This window comes from Trichosurus vulpecula, chromosome 3 (genome assembly GCF_011100635.1).
Source record: "Trichosurus vulpecula isolate mTriVul1 chromosome 3, mTriVul1.pri, whole genome shotgun sequence".
Taxonomy (NCBI): Eukaryota; Metazoa; Chordata; class Mammalia; order Diprotodontia; family Phalangeridae; genus Trichosurus; species Trichosurus vulpecula.
In genome coordinates, this window is record NC_050575.1 from 124513761 (window position 1) to 124537067 (window position 23307).

At 40.5% G+C, this 23307-nt stretch overlaps 1 pseudogene; it reads right to left on the minus strand.

The window, feature by feature from the left end:
* Window positions 1–4460: 4460 nt before the first annotated feature.
* Window positions 4461–5924, minus strand: LOC118842186 (annotated as a pseudogene).
* Window positions 5925–23307: the final 17383 nt, after the last annotated feature.

Sequence of the window (23307 nt, forward strand, 5' to 3'; positions counted from 1 at the left end):
CCTGGATTTGCTCACTTTACTGTGCCATCAGTTCATATAAGTTCTACCATGCTTCTCTGAATTCTTCACATTCATAAAACCATCAAGTGCAGGTAAATGGTACAATGGATAGAATGCTAGGGCGAGAGCCTGGAAGACTTGAGTTAAAATCCAATCTCAGATAATTATTACCTGTATGACCCTGGGCAAGTCACTTAACCCTGTTTGCTTTAGTTTCCTCATCTGTAAAATGGTCTGGAGAAAGAAATGGCAAATGACTCCAATATCTTCCCCAAGAAAGCCTGTACATCACATGAAATGCCAGGCTGGATGAATCAAAAGCTAGAATGAAGGTTGCTGGGAGAAATATCAGCAATCTCAGATATATATATATATATATATATATATATATATATATATATATATATATATATATATATATATATGATACCACTCTGATAGCAGAAAGTGAAGAATTAAGAAGCCCCTTGATGAGGGTGAAAGAGCAGAGTGGAAAACTTGGCTTGAAGCTTAACATCAAAAACACTAAGATCTTGGCAGTTGTTCTCATCACTTCCTGGCAAATACAGGGAGAAGAAATGGAGGCAGTGTCAGAGTTTAGATTCTTGGGCTCAAAGACCACTGCAGATGGCGACTGCAGCCATGAAATTAAAAGACACTTGCTCGTTGGAAGGAAAGCTGTGGCAAATCTGGACAGCATACTGAAAAACAGAGACATCGCCTTGCTCACAGAGTTCTGTATAGTCAAAGCTATGGCTTTTCCAGTAGCAACATATGGCTATGAGAGTTGAACTATAAGGAAAGCTAAGCCCTGTAGAATTGACACCTTTGAACTGTGGTGGTAGAGGAGACTTTTGAGAGTTCCTTGGACAGCAAGGAGGTCAAATCAGTGAATACTTAAGGAAATTAATTCAGACTTTCCATTGAAAGGTCCAATACTGACACCGAAGCTTAAATACTTTGGCCATATAATGAGAAGACAGGTCTCATTGGAAAAGACCGTGATGTTGGGAAAGATTGAAGACAAAAGGAAAAGGGGATGACAGAGGATGAAATGGACAGGAAGTGTCATGGAAGCAATCAACATGAACTTGGACAGACTTTGGGAGATAGTGAAAGATAGAAGCGACTGATGTGCTATCATCCGTGGGGTCATGAAGAGTCGGACACAACTGGATGACTGAACGATAGCAAAAGTATTCCATCGCATTCATGTATCAAATTTGTTTAGCCATTCCCCTGATGAATGAAACACTTTATTTCTTTGTGTTTCTGAAGGGACCCTCTGTGAATGTCAGCATGGACAGGGGTTCAAAGATCAAAACATATTATAGTATTTAAAACTGGAAAAGAACTTAAAAGTCATCCACTCCAACCCAAACATTTCATAGAGAAGGACTAGGGAGGTTGCAATTGACCCATGGTTACATAAGTTGTTATTGTCCAGTCATTCAGTTGTGTCTGACTCTTCATGACCCCATAGCACACCAGGCCCTTCTGTCTTTCACTGTCTCCCAAAGTCTGTCCAAGTTCATGTTGATTGCTTCCATGATACTCTCTGTCCATTTCATCCTCTGTCATCTCCTTTTCCTTTTCCTTCAATCTTTCCCAACATCAGGGTCTTTTCCAATGAGTCTTGTTTTCTCCTTCTCTACTTAAGCTTCAGTATTTGACCTTCCAGTGAATTGCCCAAATTAGTTTCTTTAGGTATTGACTGATTTGATCTCTTTGCTGTCCAAGTGACTCTCAAAAGTCTCCAGCACCACAATTCATAGGTGTCAATTCTGCAGTACTCAGCTTTCCTTATAGTTAAACTCTCACAGACACACATTGCTACTGGAAAACCCATAGCTTTGACCATACAGACCTTTGTCAGCAAAGTGATGCCTTTGTTTTTCAGTATGCTGTCCAGATTTGCCATAGCTTTCTTTCCAAGGAGCAAATGTCTTTTAATTTCATGGCTGCAGTTGCCATCTGCAATGATCTTTGAGCCTAAGAATTTAAAATCTGACACTGCTTCCGTTTCTTTTCTCTGTATTTGCCAGGAAGTGATGATGGGACCAGTTGCCGATATTTTAGTTTTTTTTTTATATTAAACTTTAAGGCAGCTTTTCCACTCTCCTCTTTCACCCTCATCAAGAAGCCTCTTAATTCTTCTTCACTTTCTTCCATCAGAGAGGTATCATCTGCATGTCTGAAATTGTTGACATTTCTCCTGGCAACCTTCATTCTGACTTTTGATTCATCCAGTTTGGCATTCTGCAGCATATACTCTACATGTAAGTTAAATAAATAAGGTGATAATATATAGTTTTGTTGTACTCCTTTTCTATTCTTAGGTAGTAAATAGCAAAACCTTGATTCATACCCAAATCTGAGTCCAGGTCCTATGCTCTTTCTATTACGTAGACTATTTTACTATTCTTAGTTAATACATGAGTTTAAGTCTTCTGCAGTTCTGGAAGGCTGGAAAGGTAGTGTAGTGTAGGGAACAGAGAGTTGGCCTTGAAGCAAAGACAACGTGAGTTTCAGAAAGCATGCCAACATAGCAAAGCTAGCATTTATAAATAGTTCTCTTAAGGTTTGAAATTTATCATCTCATTTGATTCATTAGTTCAGGAATTTTTCCCACTTAAGGATTCCCAATACTAATGAAATGATAGCTCTCGTCCATTTTGCTATTTTATCCACAACTCTGACAGTTGACTTTGAGCAAGATCATTTGGGATCAGGACACAGAAGTGGCAAAAAAGAGGAAAAGGGAATTACTATGAGAGCTGTCTTCATAGATCTGTAAGGTTGGGTAAGTCATCTCTTCCTCACAAGTTGTCTTAGAACTACATCCCCCAGAAGCCTATATGTCTGCTCAGCAGGTGGTGACATTGCCTCCACAGGCACTCTGATTGGATATGGAACTTTCAGCATGCTCCATTTGAAAGGAAAATGGGAATCCCATGGTGGAATGAGATCAGGTCCCCAAGACTACAGGTGACAGAGTCATAGAGAGAAGGGCAAATAGAAAAAAGAGGGAAGATTTCCTCTCAGCTATATCTGAACCATTCTAGTGTTAGTGTATCCAAGCTGATTCAGTAGGGGGAGGTATCATGCTGGTATTAGCATTCCTAGTTAGAAGCAAAAATAGGAGGTTTTACTCTCAAATTCTTGAGAGGAAACTCCAAAGCTCTCTACGATGCTTTGCAGGTCTCATTATGATAAGCCATGCCTTCCAGATACTGAGGATTTAGTATTTGTCCAGTTGGCAAGTCTCTGGCCCCTTTTCCATCTGCTAGCCTGCAGTGCCATGCTGAGAACCCAGCCTAGGGAATATATGAAAATAAGAGAGAGAGAGAGCATGATCCAATGGAGCTGCTGGAATACACCAAATTCTTCAATAGAACCAAGCATGAAAAAAGTAGCCTATTTCCCTCTCCTGTTATGTTAGAGATACACGATGGGCCTACAGCCTGCAGTGTCTGGAGAATTGGAACAGGTAGCTACAAGAAATGCATGGTTAAAGTTCTTACTGCATGATTTAACTCCTTGTTTACTTTTCATTCTTTTAACTAAATATTCTTAGCTTTCCTATGATTTCAAGTGATTTATTCTGGACCGATTGGGGAGATTCAGTGGAAATGGGTGTTCATGGGATATTGATTGAGACAAATAATTTCCCTTTGTTTACTTTGGGTCTGGAAGTTTTCACTAGGGGGTATGTTAGAGAACTGGGTACTACATATCTAAAAAGTCATCATGTGAAATGCAGAGGAATTAAACTTTTTCTCCTTGGCTCTAGAAGGCAAAACTATAGTTAGAACTTGCAAGGGGACAGATTTTAACTCAAGACAGGGAAGAGTTTTTTGGGCCTTCTTTTTTTTCTCCTTTATACTGTCTTGTCTGGTGATCTCATCAGCTGTTATAGGTTTAATTATATTTCTATACAGATAATTCTCAAATCTATAATCCCTGGCACATAGTAAGTACTTAATAAATGTTATCTATCTATCTATCTATCTATCTATCCGTCTATCTACCTACCTATCTTTAATTTTTCTCCTGGGTTATAGATATTTATCTCTAGCTGCCTCTTTGACATCTTGAACTGGATGTGCTATAGGTATCTCATACTCAGCATGTTCAAAACACAACTCAGTATCCCTCCTCTGTTCTTTCTTACTTTCCACATTAAACTATCTCAATGTTCTTAAAATTCTGTGACGAATTTTTGGTCAAGTTGTTCCCATTTAAAAATTACTGACTCTAAAAACTAATAACTTAAAACTGCCACAAAACAAATGGTCCACAAAAACATTTCTTTCCTCCTAAAACTTTTATTATGCATTGTAATCATTAACTAGTCTTTTACTATTAAATTTAAATGGTCAATTGAAACAAATAATTCTGAGACTGTTCTTCCATCGCTAATTAAGACTGAGGTGGCAAGTGTAGTATAGAATATTCATTTAGCTTTCTGGTCCTTTTGAAGAGAGTTTGTGACCTTGCCTTCCTATCAATTGCCTCATCTCACAAACAGCAACACAACCCAGAGCAGGATAATCAGAGAAGCTTTCCACACACATAGGCTTGCCTGGATTCATATCAATGATGGCAGCATCACCACACTCCAGGAATTTAGGGCCATCTTCCAGATTCTTACCAAAATGATGATCAATTTTCTTCAGTTCAGCAAACTTGCAAGTGATGTGGGCAGTGTGACAATCCAGAACAGGTACCTAGCCAGCACTGATTTGTCTGGATGGTTCAGGATTTCCCACATACTTGTGCAGTAAAGCTAGCTGTTTCCAGACATCTTTGACAGACACATTCTGGAAATTGAAACCAACAGAGCTTTCTAGGCAGAGCTTCACTCAAAGCTTACGACAGACTTTACCCTAGTTGTAACATTGACTGTGGAAAAGGTCACCAACATGCCTGCTTTAAGAACACCAGTTTCCATATAGCCAACAGGTACCATACCAATACCACCAATCTTGTAGACATCTTGGAGGGGTAGATGTAGGAGCTTGTCGGTTGGACAAATTGGTGGCAAGATGCATTCCAAAGCTACAAATAGTGTAGTTCCATTAGCATTGCCATTCTTACGAGTGACCTTCTAACTCAAGAAGCTTGGTTCTCGCACGCTGTCACCATCCCAACCTGGAATTGGTACAAAAGTTACCGTCTCAAGGTTGTAGCCGGTTTTCTTAATATGGGTACTGGCTTCCTTGACAATTTCCTCATACCTCTTCTGGCTGTAGGGGGAACTTGGTGGAATTCATTTTGTTGACACCAATAATCAGTTATTTCACACCTAGTGTCATAGTCAGAAGGGCATGTTCATGGGTCTGCCCTTTCTTTGAGATAGCGGCCTCAAATTCATCAACACCAGCAGCAATAATCAGGACAACATAGCCTGAGATGTGTCTGTAATCATGTTCTCGATAAGATCTTTGTGTCCTGGAGCATCAATGATGGTCATGTAACAATTACTGAGCTCAAATTTCCAGAGGGAGATGTCAATAGGGACACTATGTTTATATTCTGCCTTCAGCTTATCTGAAACCTAGGCATGTTTAAAGGAGCCCTTTCCCACCTCAGCAGCCACCTTTCCAAACTTTGTAATGGTTCACCTATCAATTCCACCTTGTTTATAGATGAGGTGGCCAGCTGTGGTGAACTTCCAGAGTCTACGTATCCAGTAACTGCAATGCTAGTGTGAATCTTTTCCTTACTTATTTTGTGAAGGTTTAGCAATGTTTTTCACAACACTTGTGTTCTGGCAGCAAACCCATTGTAAAGACCAACCCCGCTCTTTTCTGAAATTCTTTTTTGCTGTTGAGGGCATCACGATTTCCCCAGTTATCCAGGCTTCCAACTTCAATGTCATCTTCAATTCCTCTCTTACACACCCCACATATCTGACCCATTCATTTATATTTTCCTCAACTATATCTTTGCTACATCTCTCCTATGCATCTCTACTGTAATGGCCTTCTAAGTGATCTCCTTGCCTCCTGCCCGTTCCCTTCCTATCCATCCTCCATTCAGCTGCCTATGTGATTTTTCTGAAGTGTAGGTCAGACCATGTCACACCTCTGCTCAATGAGATACAATAATTCTCTGTAATCCCCAGAATCAAATATAAAGTCCTCTGTTTGGCATTTATAGCTCTTTATAACCTGCCCCCTTCCTACCTTTCCATCTTTCTTACACTTTAGCCCTCTCCACATACTCTACAATCCAACTATCTTGACCTACTTTCAATTCCTTGAACAAGTCAATCCATCTCTTGACTCCATGCCTTTGCGTTGGCTATTTCTCATGCCTTGTGCCTCCTCACCTCTACCTTAGTTTCCCTTGCTTCCTCCATGACTCATTTCAAATCCCGCCTTGTATAGGAGACCTTTCTCAGTTCCTCCAGATGTCATTTCTGTTCCCTTTCAGGTACCTTCCATCTATTGTGTTTTCATCTTGTATATACCTTGCTATCTTCATGACATCTCCTCCATTAAAATGTACATTTTCTACTCTTCAGAGTAGTAGGTTTTTTCCTTTTTTTTTTTGTATCCCCAACGTCTGTACAGTGCCTGGCAAGTAATACATGCTTTTAAGTGCTCATCGACTGCCTAACTGACTGACTAACAATCAGAGCTGTCAGGATGGGCTGCCTAAGAAGGAGCTCCCAGTCAGTGAACATCTTCAAGCGGAGGCTGGATGCCAGCCTGACATGGTTGTTGTGGGGAGGGTTCTTACATACAGTTGGACTAGGTATCTTTCATGGGAAGAGAGTGGGAGGTGCAACAAAGACAAACTTCTCTGAGCTATTGAAGTAAGTTTCTTCTGCCAAATCTAAAAGCACTTTGTGAATGTTAGACCATATTATAATGGTAAGTTGTAATACTAGTGGGTGAAACCAAGTGAAAAAATTCCAGAATGTCATTTCCTATGATAGCTGGATCCTAGGGAACACCTCTTGTTAGAAGAAATTCCTTGAACTTCATTTCCCAGAAGGCTGTATATCTGTCTACAGAACAATGGTATTGCCTAGTAAGGGCTTTTGTTGATGGTGAGTCTTCTGAGTGCCAAGAGATATAAAAACATGGGCTGCCGAAAAAAAATTGTGAACAAAGATGGAGAAGCAAGTCATGACTGTGCTCAGAACATGGATACAAAACAAGAGTACATGCGATAATATTGTCATGATGTTCCTGAATCCAGTCCAAAATTCCAGGCATAATCCGAATGGCCATGGAGCCAATGCAAGAAATTATAGATTCATAGTTCTAGAGCTAAAAGCCTCCTTAGAGATGAAGTAGTCCACCCTCTTTCACCAGGTGTGCACGCACGCACGCGCGCGCACACACACACACACACATAGTTTACAGATGAAAAAACTGAAACTAAGAGAGTTTAAGTGACAAGCTCAAGGTCACAAAGTCAATAAGAGGCAGAGTCAGGATTCAAGTCCTGTGATTCCCAGTTTCCTTCTTTCTACTGAACCTCCTTCCACAGATCTCTAGTCTGCCCCACAAAGAAGCTTTAGAAGATCTCCAGACTGCTCCCAAAAGGCTTCTGAAGACCTTCATGAGGTAGATGACAGTGAATTTAAATCTTTTTAGCCCCAGGTTGTAAATTCAGAGATTTCTAGTTCCCTTTGTCAAATATGTTTGCAGGATTTGTAATGATTAAGGGGACAATTAAATTATAATCCCCTTGGAGTTTATAAGGGGTTGTTTCCATTTGTGTGTTGTTAAGATATTAGGAGACACCTAGTTTTCTAGAGCTAGGCCCAGCAAGCAGACTGTGCCCTGAGCTTGGCATAACAACAATCCTTTTCGCTGACTCTCTGGAACTGGTGGTCCCTGAGCTTGGGCAAGCAACAGCAGGCCTAGATATGAAGCCCTGCTATGAACAGACTTTTTGTCACCAGACAACCTTGCCTCACTGTTGCTGTTATGCCTCACTACTGTTGTTACACTACACTGTTTGACTCTTTGTCTAGCCACATACATAAATCAAGGTTCAGCCACACTAAAGTGAGTCCCTCCACTAGGCGAGGGGGCTCCAGCACATGAGTCCTTACATGCAAGTCATTCCCTCACTTTGAAATGAAACTTTTGTTTGATTCCTGACTCTGTCTTTAGCCTGTTCTGTTTGGCTCTGACCATCAACAGGTTAGAGGCCGGTTTGGCCCAACTGACAGTGTGGAAGATCGAAAATGGTTCTATTCATCATTTTTTTTTTTTTTGCTTTTAGTTACATTCCTATTATGGATTAATTAACTGTTATAGTTCAGTCTTGGGGCAGATAGGTGGCACAGTGGATGAAGTGTTGGGCCTGGAGTCAGGAAGACTCATTTTCTTGAGTTGAAATCTGGCCTCTGATACAAGCTGTGTGACCCTGGGCAAGTCATTTAACTCTGTTTGCCTCAGTTTGCTCATCTGTAAAATGAGCAGGAGAAGGAAATGACAACCTACTCCAGTATCTTTGCCAAGAAAACCCCAAATGGGGTCACGAAGAGTCAGATATGACTGAAGTGACTGAACAACATTTCTGGTCTTCTGTTTTGGGAATAGGGAAGATTGCATTGATTGCTTAGGCCAAGATCTGTATGATCAAATGTCCCAAATACCTCTGACTGAACCTGTACTGAATTCCAGAGCTGGAGTATGAGGGTGACCTAGTGATAAAATGATGGTGATGATAATGATGTGGATGTTAATGGTGGTATGCTGATGTTGATGAGATCAATAATAAGAAGCCATTCTGGGCTTTTTTGGGAAGGGATGGGCCAAATATAAACCATTCTGGCAACTAGAGCCCATTTACAGACCTCTGTTTAAAACTTTAGAAAACATTCAGATTTATTATTATCTCGTTCAGTAGATAGCATCAGCATCTTATAGGTCTTTTTTTTTTTTTTTTTTTTTTTTTTTTTGCTGTGACAGCCCAGATCGGTTAGGGCAGGGTGGGGCCGGCCTGAGCTAAGGCTGGGGTGGAGTCATCCAGGTAGCAAAAATAACTTCACACAGAAATAGATTGAGCTCTCAGGGACTGAGCTGGCAGTGTGACCGGCATTGATTTGAGTGGACTAGAGTTATCTTCAGGAAGAGAACCAATCTGGATAACAAAGTCTATTGAAAGGTTTGTTTCCATGGAGTCTTTGGAAGAAGATGGTTTATGTTTTGTTGATTCAGTGAAACTACTTTGGCTGCCTGTAGGAACTCAGCAACTTTGAGATGATTTAGGAGCCCTTTGCAGCTGAAGCCAAGTATAAAATCCTTAGGGCTTCTAGCTCCAGTTGGCTTTAGGACTTTGATGTGAAAATGAAGGAGAACCAAACTTTCATCCCAGCTGTATTAACTCACTGCCCAATCCTCTGCAAGTTCCTTCTCAGGTTTGTTACCTCAGTTGCAATAATGAGTTGGGGAAGGATCAGATGGTAGGTGACCTCTAAGTTTCTGAGATTCTATGGTGAAAAATTCTGGGTTCTTAGGTTCCATACCACCTCTACCGCCATCATTCTATGATTATATAGTTCCTGTTGTCTACAGAGTCAGGATGTGGTAAATTAAGAGGTATCATGGGATGTCAAAAAGAATGCTGGCTCTGAGCCTGAGGATTTGGATTCAATTCCTGGATTTGCATCGTACTCCTGTGCCCTTCAGTGTCACATCACCACTAGGTAGAGGCCACGATTTCCTCATGTATAAAATGAAGGGATTGGACCAGATGATCTTCAAGGTCTTTTCAATTATGATTCTATGTATATGACACATATAGTATGTGATCCAATGATTCCACGTTTATGACACTTCTTACTTTGGGGCTCCCAGAGACTAGAGGCTGTGCAGACACAATCAGCACCCTCACCAATAACTTCATTGTGTGAACTCAAGCTAATCACTTCTCTGTAAGCTTTTTTCCTCATTTGTGAAAGTTGACTGGGGTTTGGCTAGACTATTTCTGAGGTCCATTTCAGTGACAGCATTTAGAATGTTGTATGTTCTTACATTCTACATTCTAAGGTACCTTCTTGCCCCACCATCCTAGAATTCCACGAACAGGGCATCACAGGCATCTCCTAAGCTTTCCTTTTAGAGGTCTTTCCTTGGGCAGTGTGTGAGAGGTAGTAGTGATCTCTTTTAGCACCGAATGCCCAATTGTGCTCAGAGGTCCTTTTCTCCTGCCTCTCCTTATCCCTTTCCTCCCTTTCCCTTTTCATCTCTTCCCCTTTCTCCTTTTCCCTTCCTCTATTCAATCTTCCTACCCTTACCTCCCCTCTTCCTTTCTCTTCTTTGACCACAAGAGGGAGTATTAGAGTTTTGTAAGACAAGACTGAACTAGGAAGAGCAGCAGCAGCCCCAAGGCCCTTGTAATCATTCATAGCCATCCAAGCTTGAAGACCTATGGGAGAAGGCCCACAGAGGATCCTGTGGGCCAAGCTTAAACCAAGATGGTCATGTCACATCAGAGTAGAGTGGGGAAAACATTCCTCTACCCCTGCCACCCATCAAAGGGACTGGAATTCCTTAGTTCTTTCAGGGCTCTGCAGCTCGCTCCATGTGTGACCTTGTCCAAATCACTTCCTCTCTTTTGGCCTCAGTTTCCCCATCTTTGCTTCAATTTAACTATCTGCAAAATGGGGACGATTTACTGTATAATCCCATCGCCCTCAGTCTAACTCCTACCTTTCCCTGCCTTGCTTTGGCTACTTGTTTGAAAAGTGGAATAAAAGAGATGCGCACATAAGTAGCAACAGCAAGGTTGCACAGTGCATAGAGTGCCTCACCTGATGTCGGGGAAACTCATTATCATGAGTTCAAATCTGGTCTCAGACACTTCTTAGCTGGGTGGCCCTGGGCAAGTCAATTAACTGGGTGTACCTCAGTTTCCTCAACCATAAAATGAGCTGGAGAAGGAAATGGCAAACCACTCCAGTATCTTTGCCAAGAAAACCCCATATGGGGCCACAAAGAGTTGGACATGACTGAAAATGACTAAATAACAACAAAAAGCAGGTAAATATAAGTGCCATTATCTAGAAGAAGAAGAAGAGAGGTGCCAGGGACTAGAGGGTCCTAGGTCAGAGAGAGGGAGGCAGAGGAGTCAAGATACCAATCAGAAAAGAAAGAGTTTCTTTCTGTGTAGGCTTTATTCTTGCCTATACACCTCTGAGTCCACACCAGAAAAACTAGCCATAGTGGGAAACAGAATTCTTTGACAAAAAAAGTACCTGGCCTTAAGAAATACAAGTTCTTGCTATATCCTGAGTCCACCTTTTCTGCTATAAGTGGCCCCTCTTTCCAAGTATGATTCTGTTAAAGCCTGGTCCTATTGGATGTTGTTGTAACAATTTGGCTAGCAGCTGCTGAGGGGGTGAAAAACCAACATAAGACCAACAACAAGAACGCTGCAAGCACAGGTTCTTTTGATCTGCTTTACTAAGGAAAGTAGCGTTAAGGGATTAACAATCTTATTTCAATCCAACATACAAATATCATTCACTTAGTTCAGGGGAAAAAACCAGGACCCTGAACTTCAGAGCAAATATAAACAAATTACAAACATACATTTATAAATAGACCAAATACAATTCATAGTTACCAAGAAACCATCAACATCTGAATTCAGCCCAGGAGGCCCTTAGAGCAGCTGCCTAGAGTCCCGCACCTCCAGGAGTGAGAGCCTCTAAGAGAACACCAAACTTTGGGTTTATATATCTTGTTCAGGGTCTCCTGACTCACCCACATGGCCTAAAAGCATCACAAAAATGCGACTTAAACTCACGTGGTCTAAAAGCCTCTGATGTCACAAATATGTCACTCAAACCCATGTAAACTAGGCTTTCCCTTGAGGCAAGGAGGTCATCAAGGAATCATTTAATAATTTAATCAAGGAAACAAAGGCCAAGTCTTCAAGGGCACTTGATCGAATAAGTGCTAAAAGCCCATCTTGATTGCCAGTACAGATATGTGAGTCAAACATTGATTGCAAACTTTATTGGATTATCCACACTTTTTTGCTCAATACCAGGAAGGCTGGGGGGAGATGGGGTGGGACATTAACAAACTGAACTATACATTTTCTAGAACTCTTAGATTTGGAGTGGTAAACAGCATGTACTATCCAGAAACTACTTAAATCTAAGAGAAGCACTGAGCAGGCAGCTGCATATTAGATTGTTTATTATTCATTGTTCTATTGCCTATATTGATTCTAAGAAAAGAGTAAGACCTTATATGCAATAGCTAAGCAAAATTTTCCGTTCCTATAGGAACAATACTTTTCTTATGACAAGATCACATGACTAAGATTCCATGGAATTTAGTGAGCTGTTTCTTAAGGGAAGAAACACAGTTTGACAGAGAAAGGTCTTTTTAAACTTGAAAGGCTTGAGTATTGGACTGATGACAGTTTATACGTTTATTTTCCAAATGTTGCAGGGAATTGTGGTCATTTTTCAGAAACCAGTTCCATGGTCTTAGACAATTGGTATGGATAAGTAGGAAGGAAACAAATATTTACTAACACCTACTCTATGCCTGGCACTGTGCTGAGCACTTTATAAACATTATCTCATTTGATCCTTACATTAACCTGGGGAGGTAGGTGCTATTATTATCCCCATTTTACATTTGAGGAAACTGAGGTGACAGAGGTCAAGTGACTCGCCCAGGATCACGAAACAAATAAGTGCCTGAGGTTGAATTTGAACTCAGGTCTTTCTGACACTGGGCCCAGCAATCTATCCACTATGATGGAATAATTGAACTGCTATCACTTGACCAGTGGAGGTAGGAGGCCCTAGCCCCAGATCCCAAGATCAAGAACTGGGTTTGGAAGCCTCTTTACCCTAACATCTATTGTGATATGTAGAAGCACAGCCTGCTCTACTTGCAACATAGTCTAGTTCTCTGTAACCACCAATTACCCAGATACCAGGCTTTTTGACTGCTGAGCCCCTTCTAGGACCAAAGTATCAGATACCTGGCCCAACAGGGAGTCAAATGCATGTGCCAGGTATTTTTGGATTGTGTACTGTATCCTTCACTCCCATCTTGAGGTAAGACAATGGAACTGGTACTGAGGATGAGATCCGACAAGCCCCTGGGGGCACTAGTCATTCTGTGTAGTTGCTGGCCCAAATAAGTGACCTAATCTTCCTGAGGCCTTCATGGTGTTTGAAAAAAGAGCTTGTAATGTAGCCAGTCCTCACTTCTCCCTCTCAAATTTTTTCTTTTTCTTCATAATATCACTAAGTCTTAGAAGGATGAAGCCCATGACTTATAACGTTGCTCTCATCAAAGGGGACGCATTATTCAAAAGGAACAGGATAGATTCTTTTTTTACATGGGAGGAGAGAGCAGAATAATATTGCATATTGAGAAGATGTACTCCTGTGAGGGAATCTGGGAACCAGAGTGGGGAGAAGATTTCAGTCAATAAATTAAAGCATTTATAAGCACCTACTATGTGTGAGTCACTGTACTAAGTTCTGGGGATACAAATATGAAAGGGATATTATATCTATATACAATACATAAATAAATATAATTATAATATAAAATAAAATTAATATCAATATGAAGTCAATATAAAAGCTTACATTCAACCTGAGGGATATATTCACAGGTAAATATCTACAAATATATAGAAAATAAAGTGATTTGCAGCAAGGGCACTAAGAACTGAAGAAACTGGGAAAGGCCTCTTGAGTGAGGTGGCATATTAGCTGAACCATGAATGTTGAGGTCCGCTGCCCCAAAACCAACTTGTGGGGGTCTGTTATCCCCTCACACCCAGGCCTTTGCCTAACAAAGGGCCTGATCTCGGGGACAATGAATGGGGCAGGAGCCGAAGGTGGTGAGTAACTCTGTTTATTGTTTCAGCAAGCAGCATTTTTATATCTTTGTCTACATAGGCATTAGGGCTGCCCTGGTTCTGCCTACTCTCCTCCCCTTCTCTTCCCTCGCTAACCTGAAGCTCCCTGTGGTCAGGCAGTCCAGACAAGAATTGGAAGTTCCATGTGCTCTGGCAAGCCCAGACAGAGAGCCAGAAGTGCCATGTGGTCAAGCAGATCCGGGCAAAGACCTGGAATTGCTACGGAGGCAACAAAGGCGAGACCCCTCCTCCTGGCTCCACCTATATCTCAGAGCCCTGAGTTTCTCTCAGCAGGCCCTGAGTGTGGAAGTCCGAGGAGGGCAGGGCTCAGCTCTAACTCTTCCATAACACATGAAGAGTCCTTAAGGTTCGGGTAATACAATGAGTAGGGTACTGGACTTGGAGTCAGGAAGACCTGAGTTCTGATCCTAAATCAGACACTGACTAGCTTCATGATCCTGAGCAAGTCATTTAACCTTTCAGCCTCAGTTTCTTCTTGTATAAAGCCTCCCAAGGTTATTGTGATGATAAAATGGAATAATATTTGTAAAATGTTTTGCAAATCTTAATGTGCTCTGTGAATGTTAGTGATTATTAAGAGGTGAGATTTGAGAACATTCCAGGCATGGGGGAGAGCCTGTGCAAAGGCATGAAAAAGAGAGAAGGAATGTTCTGTATTCGGGACAGCAAATAGGCCAGTATGGTTGTAGTACTGAGTATATGCAATAGGCATGTGAAGGACAACTAAGGGAGAAACAGAAATGATGTACTCTGATAACAATGCTACATAGTTACATAGAAGAAAGAAATGGTGGAGGAATTCAGGAAACAAGTCACAAACCTGACAGAGAAGCCTATTAGAGAAATGAGTGAGAACTTCAAACATTCAGACATTGGATAAAGTTCTCTCTTTGCCGAAAGCAGAGCAGCTGATAAATTCTTGATTTGCCTTAATGATTTTTGCCTTTTTTTTTTTTAACATCCCTAGTGCTTAGTACAGTACCTGGCATATAGTAAGTGCTTAATAAATGTTTGTTGACTGCCATTTGGTCTCTATTCTGACCAATAAGGAGGAACTTGTTGCTAAAGTAGAAATAATGGGAACTGTTAGGGGGAAGCAGCCATTTTGTCTTAGAATTCATGACAGAGGAGAACAAAACCAGGCATAGTCAGCCATGGAGCCTAGATTTTGAGAGATCAGATTTCATAGGATTCAGAAAAATGAAAGTTGGATTTCATGATCTAAAATTCTATGAGAAGTCAATGATACAATAGGAAGCTTTTAAGAATGAAATTCTTGGTGGGGCAGAGCCAAGATGGCAGCTGGAAAGCAGGGACTTGCTTAAGCTCTCCCCCAGGTCCCTCCAAACACCTATAAAAATGGCTCTGAACAAATTCTAGAGCTGCAGAACCCACTAAATAGCAGAGGGAAACGGGTCTCCAGCCCAGGACAGCCTGGATGGTCGCTGGGAAGGGTCTATCGCAACATGCTGGGAGGGGAGCAGAGCAGAGCCCAGTGTGGGCCACACCAGGACCAACCAGACTAGAAGCTGGGCAGAACAGACTGTAGGGCCCTGAATCATTGAGCTACGGAAGTTACCAGACTTCTCAACCCACAAACACCAAAGACAACAGAGAAAGTTAGTGGGAAAAACTTCTGAGATAGAGTGAAAGGAGTTCATAGTCAGCCACTGCCCCAGGGGCAGTGGAGGTGGTGCAGCTCTGTGGCTGCTTCCAGAGCTACAGCTGCAGTTGTTTCTGGCCCCAGGCCTGCCTGTTGGGAGGAATTAAGCTGTGGATTAGAGTATGAACAAAGCCTGCTTTGCCCTGCCTGATCGGGGCTGCAATCCTGGCTGGTGGTTCTTGGGAGAGAAGGAGCACTGGTGTGGCAGAACTTGCTGTGTAGAAGTGGCTCTGAAAACAGCAGCATAGCCCCTCAAGCTTGGAACAAAGTACTCTCTACTCTACAAGCAGTCATACTCCAAAAAAGCTCAAGGGTCAAGTAGTTGGCTGGGAACATGAACAGGCAGTGAAAATGGTCTCAGATTCAGACTCAGACTTTGGAATCTTTCTTTGGTGAAAAAGAAGACCAAAACATACAGCCAGAAGAAGTCAACAAAGTCAAAGAGCCTACATCAAAAGCCTCCAAGAAAAATATAAATTGGTCTCAGGTCATGGAACAGCTCAAAAAGGATTTGGAAAAGCAAGTTAGAAAGGTAGAGGAAAAATTAGGAAGAGAAATGAGAGTGATGCAAAAAAAATCATGTAAAACAAGTCAATGACTTGCTAAAGGGGACCCAGAAAATACTGAAGAAAATAACACCTTAAAAAATAGACTAAGTCAAATGGCAAAAGACCTCCAAAAAGCCAATGAGGAGAAGAATGCCTTGAAAGGCAGAATTACCCAAATGGAAAAGGAGGTCCAAAAGTCCACTGAAGAAAATACTAAGTTACAAATTAGATTGAAGCAAGTGGAAGCTAGTGATTTTATGAGAAATCAAGATATTATAAAACAGAACCAAAGGAATGAAAAATGGAAAACAATGTGAAATGTCTCATTGGAAAAACCACTGACCTGGAAAATAGATCCAGGAGAGATAATTTAAAAATTATTGGATTACCTGAAAGCCATGATCAGAAAAAGAGCCTAGATATCATCTTTCAAGAAATTATCAAGGAGAACTGCCCTGATATTCTAGAGCCAGAGGGTAAAATACAAATTGAAAGAATCCACTGATCACTTCCTGAAAAAGATCCCAAAAAGAAAACTCCTAGGAATATTGTTGCCAAATTCCAGAGCTCCCAGATCAAGGAGAAAATACTGCAAGTAGCTGGAAAGAAACAATTTGAGTATTGTGGAAACATCATCAGGATAACACAAGATCTAGCAGCTTCCACATTAAGGAATCAAAGGGCTTGGAATATGATATTCCAGAGGTCAATGGAGTTAGGATTAAAACCAAGAATCACCTACCTAGCAAAACTGAGTATGATGCTCCAAGGTAAAATATGGATTTTCAATAAAATAGAGGACTTTCAAGCTTTCTCAGTGAAAAGACCAGAGCTGAATAGAAAATTTGACTTTCAAACACAAGAATCAAGAGAAGCATGAAAAGGTAAACAAGAAAGGGAAATCATAAGGGACTTACTAAAGTTGAATGACTGTGTTTACATTCCTAAATGGAAAGATGATATGTGTAATTCATGAGACCTCAGTATTAGGGTAGCTGAAGGGAATATACACGTACATATACATGTACATACACACATACATGTATATATATATATATATATATATATATATATATATATATATATATATATATATATATATATATATACAGAAGGCACAGGGTGAGTTGAATATGAAGGGATGATATCTAAAAAAGGTAAAATCAAATTAAGGGATAAGAAAGGAATATATTGAGAGAGGGAGAAAGGGAGAGATAAAATGGGGTAAATTATCTCACATAAAAGTGGCAAGAAAAAGCAGTTCTGCAGGAAAGGAAGAGGGAGCAGGTGAGGGGGAATGAGTGAATCTTGCTCTCATCAGATTTGACCTGAGGAGGGAATAACATACACACTCAATTGGGTATCTTACCCCACAGGAAAGAAGGAGGAAGGGCATAAAAAGGGGGAGACAACAGAAGGGAGTGCAGATGGGGGAGGAGGTAATCAAAAGCAAACACTTTTGAAAAGGGAAAGGGTCAAGGGAGAAAATTGAATAAAGTGTGACAGGATAGGAGGGATCAAAATACAGCTAGTCTTTCACAACACAAGTTTTATGAAAGGGTTTTGCATAATGGTACCTGTGTGGCCTATGTTGAATTGCTTGCCTTCTTAGGGAGGGTGGGTGGGGAGGGAAGAGAGGAGAGAATTTGGAACTCAAAGTTTTAAAAGCAGATGTTCAAAAAAAGTTGTTTTTGCATGCAACTGGGAAATAAGATATACAGGCAATGGGGCACAGAAATCTATGCTGTCTTACAAGAAAGTAAGGGAAAAGGAGATGGGGGGGGGAGTGGGGTGACAGAAGGGAGGTCTGACTGGGGAACTGGGCAATCAGAATATATGCCATCTTGGAGTGGGTGGGAGGGTAGAAATGGGGAGAAAATTTGTAATTCAAAATCTTGTGGAAATCAATGCTGAGAACTAAAAATATTAAATAAATAATAAAATATTTTTTAAAAAAGAATAAAATTCTGACACCATGCATATCCTTTCACCCAGCAATACCACTTCTTGGTCTGTATCCCAAACAGATCATACAAATGGGAGAAAGGACCTACATGTACAAAAATATTTATAGCAGATCTTTTTGCAGTGGCCAAGAACTGGAAATTGAGGGGATGCCCATCTATTGGGAAATGGCTGAAGAAATTGTGGTATATGAATTTAATGCAGTGCTATTGTTCCATAAGAAATGATGAACAGGTGGACTTCAGAAAAACCTGGAAAGACTTACATGAACTGATACGGAATGAAGTGAGAAGAACCAGGAGAACACGTACAGAGTAACAGCAACATTGTGCAATGACCAACTTCGATAGACTTAACTCTTCTCATCAATACAAGGATGTAAGACAATTCCAAAAGACTCATGATGGAAAATGCTATCCACATCCAGAGAAATAATTGTGGAGTCTGAATGCAGACCAAAGAATAATATTTTCTCTCTCTCTTTTAAAAAAATTTCTTCTTTCTCATGGTTTTCCCCTTTGGTTCTAATTCTTCTTTACAACATGACTAATGTGGAGATAGGTTTAATATGATTGTACATGTATAGCCTATATCAGATTGAATGTTCTCTTGGGGTGGGGGGAGTGGAGGGAGGGGGAGAAAATGTAGAACTCAAAATCTTACAGAAGTGAATGTCAAAAACTAAAAATAAATAAATAAAGATGTTAAAAATAGCATGTAAATAAAAAAAGAATAGGAAATTGCTGAAAATGAGCTATGTTGCTAGGAGTAGGATAATAAACAGGCTTATTGAAATAAAATAACATAAGATATTCAAAAAAGAATGAAATTCTGCAGATAAAAAAGAAATTATTCTGATGAGAAGGTGTTTTAACAACCCAGCTAGCAGCTTCGATGGGGGCATAAGATCCCTCCCCTGCTGCCGGGACCCAGGGGGGCTGCCGGGACCCAGGGGGCTGCCGGGAAAGCACAGGTTCTTTTTATCTGCTTAAACAAGGAAAGCACGGTGAAGGGGTTGACCAGCTTACTTTAATCCAACATTCAGTTAGCATACAGACAACATTCGTTTAGTTCAGGGGAAAAGGCCAGCATTCAGTTAGCATTCAGTTAGTTCAGGGGAGCATACAGACAAGCATCAAGAGATATACCAAATACAGATTCACATACTTCAGGGGAAAAAAGCCAGCACCCTGAGGTTCAAAACATTCATTTAGTTCGGGGGAAAACAAACCAGCACCCCCAACCTCAAAACCAAAGTACAAACAAGTTACGAGTATCAACAGACAGACCCAATACAATTCATAGTTACCAACATCTGGGCTCAGCCCGAGAGCAAGGGCTGGCCCAGAGTCACGCTTGCTTGCCGCTGCTTCCCACACAAACCGGAAAAAGAAAGAGAGCTCTTCAAGCTGTCCTCTCCCCTCTTATAGGGTTTTTGACATCATCAAGTGCCGCCTGAATGACCAGGGCCGATTGATTCTTGAGTTGGCCCCTCCCCCTAGGGTAGACGTTAACACCTCCCCTCAGTCAGCCCCATGACTCATCACACAGGAAGTTGCTTCCTGGCATGCTCTCTGGGATTCCTGCCCCGGAAGAGCAAGCCACAGCATCCAGAGGCTCAATGGGGTAAGCTGAGTCATTCAAAGAAAACAAAGGCCATTCTGGTTACAGAAGGAAAAAGAGAAGTTGTCTAAAGGGGCTGATTTGGATGCACAAGAAACTGATTGATTCAATGTAGATTTTTTAAAGACATACACAAAAGATGAATACAAGGGCAGACAACAGTATGAATACAAAAAGTATGGATCAGTCTTGTAAGTGCAGTGTCAGAAGTTCTAAAACTCAGAATATGGTAAGGATGGTGATGAATGCCATTACCAACAACAAGGGATAGAAGAAGAAGAAAAAGAAGGAGAAGAAGGAGAAGAAGGAGGAGGAGGAGGAGGAAGATGAGGAGGAGGATGAGGAAGATGAGGAGGAGGAGAAGGATGAGGAGGAGAAGGTGGAGGAGGTGGAGAAGAAGGAGAAAGAGGAGGAGGAGAATAATAACGAGAAGGGGAAATGGAAGGGGAGGAGGAGGAGGAGGAGGAGGAGGAGGAAGAAGAAGAAGAAGAAGAAGAAGAAGAAGAAGAAGAAGAAGAAGAAGAAGAAGAAGAAGAAGAAGAAGAAGAAGAAGAAGAAGAAGAAGAAGAAGAAGAACGGAGGGAGGAAGGAAGGAAAGAAAGAAGGAAGGAAGGAAAAGAAAGAAATTGTATTGAGAAAAGAGGTGATTCAAAAGCAGAATTGGCCTGCTGCTCAAGGTACATTAGACAATGAATCTCAGAATTGGAAGGGTCCTTAGAGGCTGCCTTGTCTAACCAATATCCAAGAGTGTGTTAGAGCCAACTCTAAAGGGCATGACAGTCTATTGCTAAATTTTCAATATGAGCATTTACACCTAAGGCTTGATTTATTGTTTTGGGATTGTCTAGACTTAAAGTGATAGAGAAAATGTTAATGCATATTAAACTTAAATGTGATTCCTGAGGACATTTCTTACTCTTCCTCCCAGTCATCTGTTAAAAATTTACTAGCGTATCATTGCCCATACCTAAATATTGATCCCCTTTAAAACATGCTCATCAAGTTGTTACCCAAACTTTGACTGAAGAACTCTAGCAAGGAAGAACACACTACCTCTCAAGACATTTTATTCCACTTTTGGATAGTTCTAATTCTTAGGAAGTTATTCGCTCCATTGACTGTAAATGTACTTCTCTGCAACTTCCATTGGTTACTCCTGGTTCTTCCTTTTGGGAACAAATAGAATGGGTCTGATGCTGCTTCCATGCACTAGCTCTTTGGATATTTGAAGAAGGCTATGATGTCCCACCAAGCCCTCATTTCGCCAGGCTCAGTATTCCCAATTCTTTCAACCAACCCTCATATGGCAGGTTCTCATGGCCCTTCACTATTCTGGTAACCTTTCTCTGGACACCACTTTCCACATGGTGCCCAAAACTAAATACCATATTTCAGGGGTGCTTTGACCAGGGCAGAGCACAGTGAGAACTTTGTCTTTCTAGTTCTGGATACATTGTCTCTTCTATTGCAACCTCAGGTTGTATTTCTCTGGATGCCTCTACACACTGCTTTCTAATATTGTGCTTGTAGTCCTTCCAAACCCCAGCTTCTTTTCAAACAAATCACTATCTAGCCACAGCTTCTTATTCTGCACCTTTGAAGTTGTTTTTTTTTAATTTAAATTACATTTTATTTTTTCAGTCAGCAAAAATCTGCTTTCTCTCCTTGCCACTTCTCCCCTCCTCTGCAACTGAGAAAGAAAGAAAAACAAAATCCCTGTTACAAACATGTATATTCAGGCAAAATGAATTCCTGAATTAACCATGTCTTCCAAAAAAAAGTCTTGGTCTGCACTGGGTCCTTCATTTCTCTTTCAGGAGGTAGGTAGCATGTTTCATCACAAGTCCTCTGGATTCAGAGTTGGTCGCTGTTTCATTGATCAGAGTTTCTTAGTCTTATAATTTTTTGCCTTTCATGAAAATGTAGGAATTTGTTTTGCTTGACTGTATGTTGTATCAGGGTTTTCTTCCTTTCTCAGTGGAGGGGAGGGAAGTGGGAGAAAGAGAATTTGGATCTGAAAATACAATAAAAACTTAATAAAAAATTTTAAAAGTTGTTTGTCTTTACAATCTTGTTGTCTTTGTATAAATTGTTCTCATTCTGTATTAGTTCATATGAATCCTCTCAGGTTTCTTTAAAATCATCTTCTTTATCATTTTAAAGGGCAAATTAATAATCCATCACACTTATATAAAATAATTTGCTCAACCATTCACCAATGGATTGGCACCCAGTCCTTGTCTAATTCTTTACTGCAAAAAGAACTGATACAAATATATTTGAAAATCCTGAATTGTAGTTTATTTTGCTTAGAACTAATTCCTCCTTTAATCTACTCTTCTTCTTATTTCCCCTCTTCTCTTTTCCTGTTAAATGAAATATATTTCTGTACCCACCTCTTTGTGTGTGTGTGTGTGTGTGTGTGTGTGTATCTTTCCCTTCTTTGGCTAGTTCACACGAGAAAGAGGTACAAATATCATCCAGTCCCTCCACTCTTCCTCCTTGTTTGTATAGACTCCTATCTGTGTACCCCAACTACATGAGATAATTTCTCCTGTCCATCCATTCTCTTCTCTTTCCATTGTAACTCCCTTCCTCTTTCTTTCCAGTATTCTTTTTAGATCATTAAGGCATAGCCGGACCACTGTCTAACTAGGCTTCCTCTGTGACCCCTGCTGAAGGGGTTTTGAGGGGATGCAGATCATGTCCCCAAGTTGGCATGTAAACAGTTTATCCTAATTTAATTTCTTATGATTGTTCACTCATGTTTAGCTTTGTATGTTTCTCTTGCCTGCTGCATTTGCACTCCAAAGGTTCTAGTTTAAAAAACAAAAAAAGCACTGCTCTTTGCACCAGGAATGCTGGGAAGTCTTCTTTTTCATATAAGGTACATTCTTCCCCTGTGAGAAAACATTCACTTTTGCTGGGCAAGTTATTCTTGGTTATAAGACCACATCTTTTGCCTTCTGGAGTATTGTATTCCAAACTATTCACTTCTTTTTAGTGATGACTGCTAAATCATGTGTGATTTTGATTACGTTTCCTTGGATTGCTTCTTTCTGGCTGCTTGCAGCTTTATTTTCACTGAGCTGGAGTCTCTAGATTTTGGCTATAATGCTCCTGGGAGTTTTCATTTGAGGGTTTCATTTAGGAGGTGACTGACGTATTCTTCCTATTTCCAATTTACCTTCTGGTTCTAAGAGATCTGGAAAGTTTTCTTTCATGATTTCTTGAAAAATGATATATAAACTCATTTTTGGGGTGGCAACTTTCAGGTAGTTCAATGATTCTTAAATATTTTTCTCAGTTTGTTTGCTAAGTCAGTTGTAGTTACTTTAAGATACCTTAATATTTTCTTTTTTTCAGTCTTTAGACTTTTAAAAATTATTTATTTTAACATTTCCCCATTACATGTAAAAAAATTAACAATCATTTTAAAAAACTTTTGAGTTCCAAATTCTCTCCCTCCCTCCCTTGTCTTTCCCCTTGCTGAGAAGGCAGGCACTTTGATTTTGATTATACATGTGAGGTCATGCAAAACCATGTTGTGAACCACCCCTCCCCAAATTGAAGTAATAAAAATAAAGTTTAAAAGTGTGCTTTAAT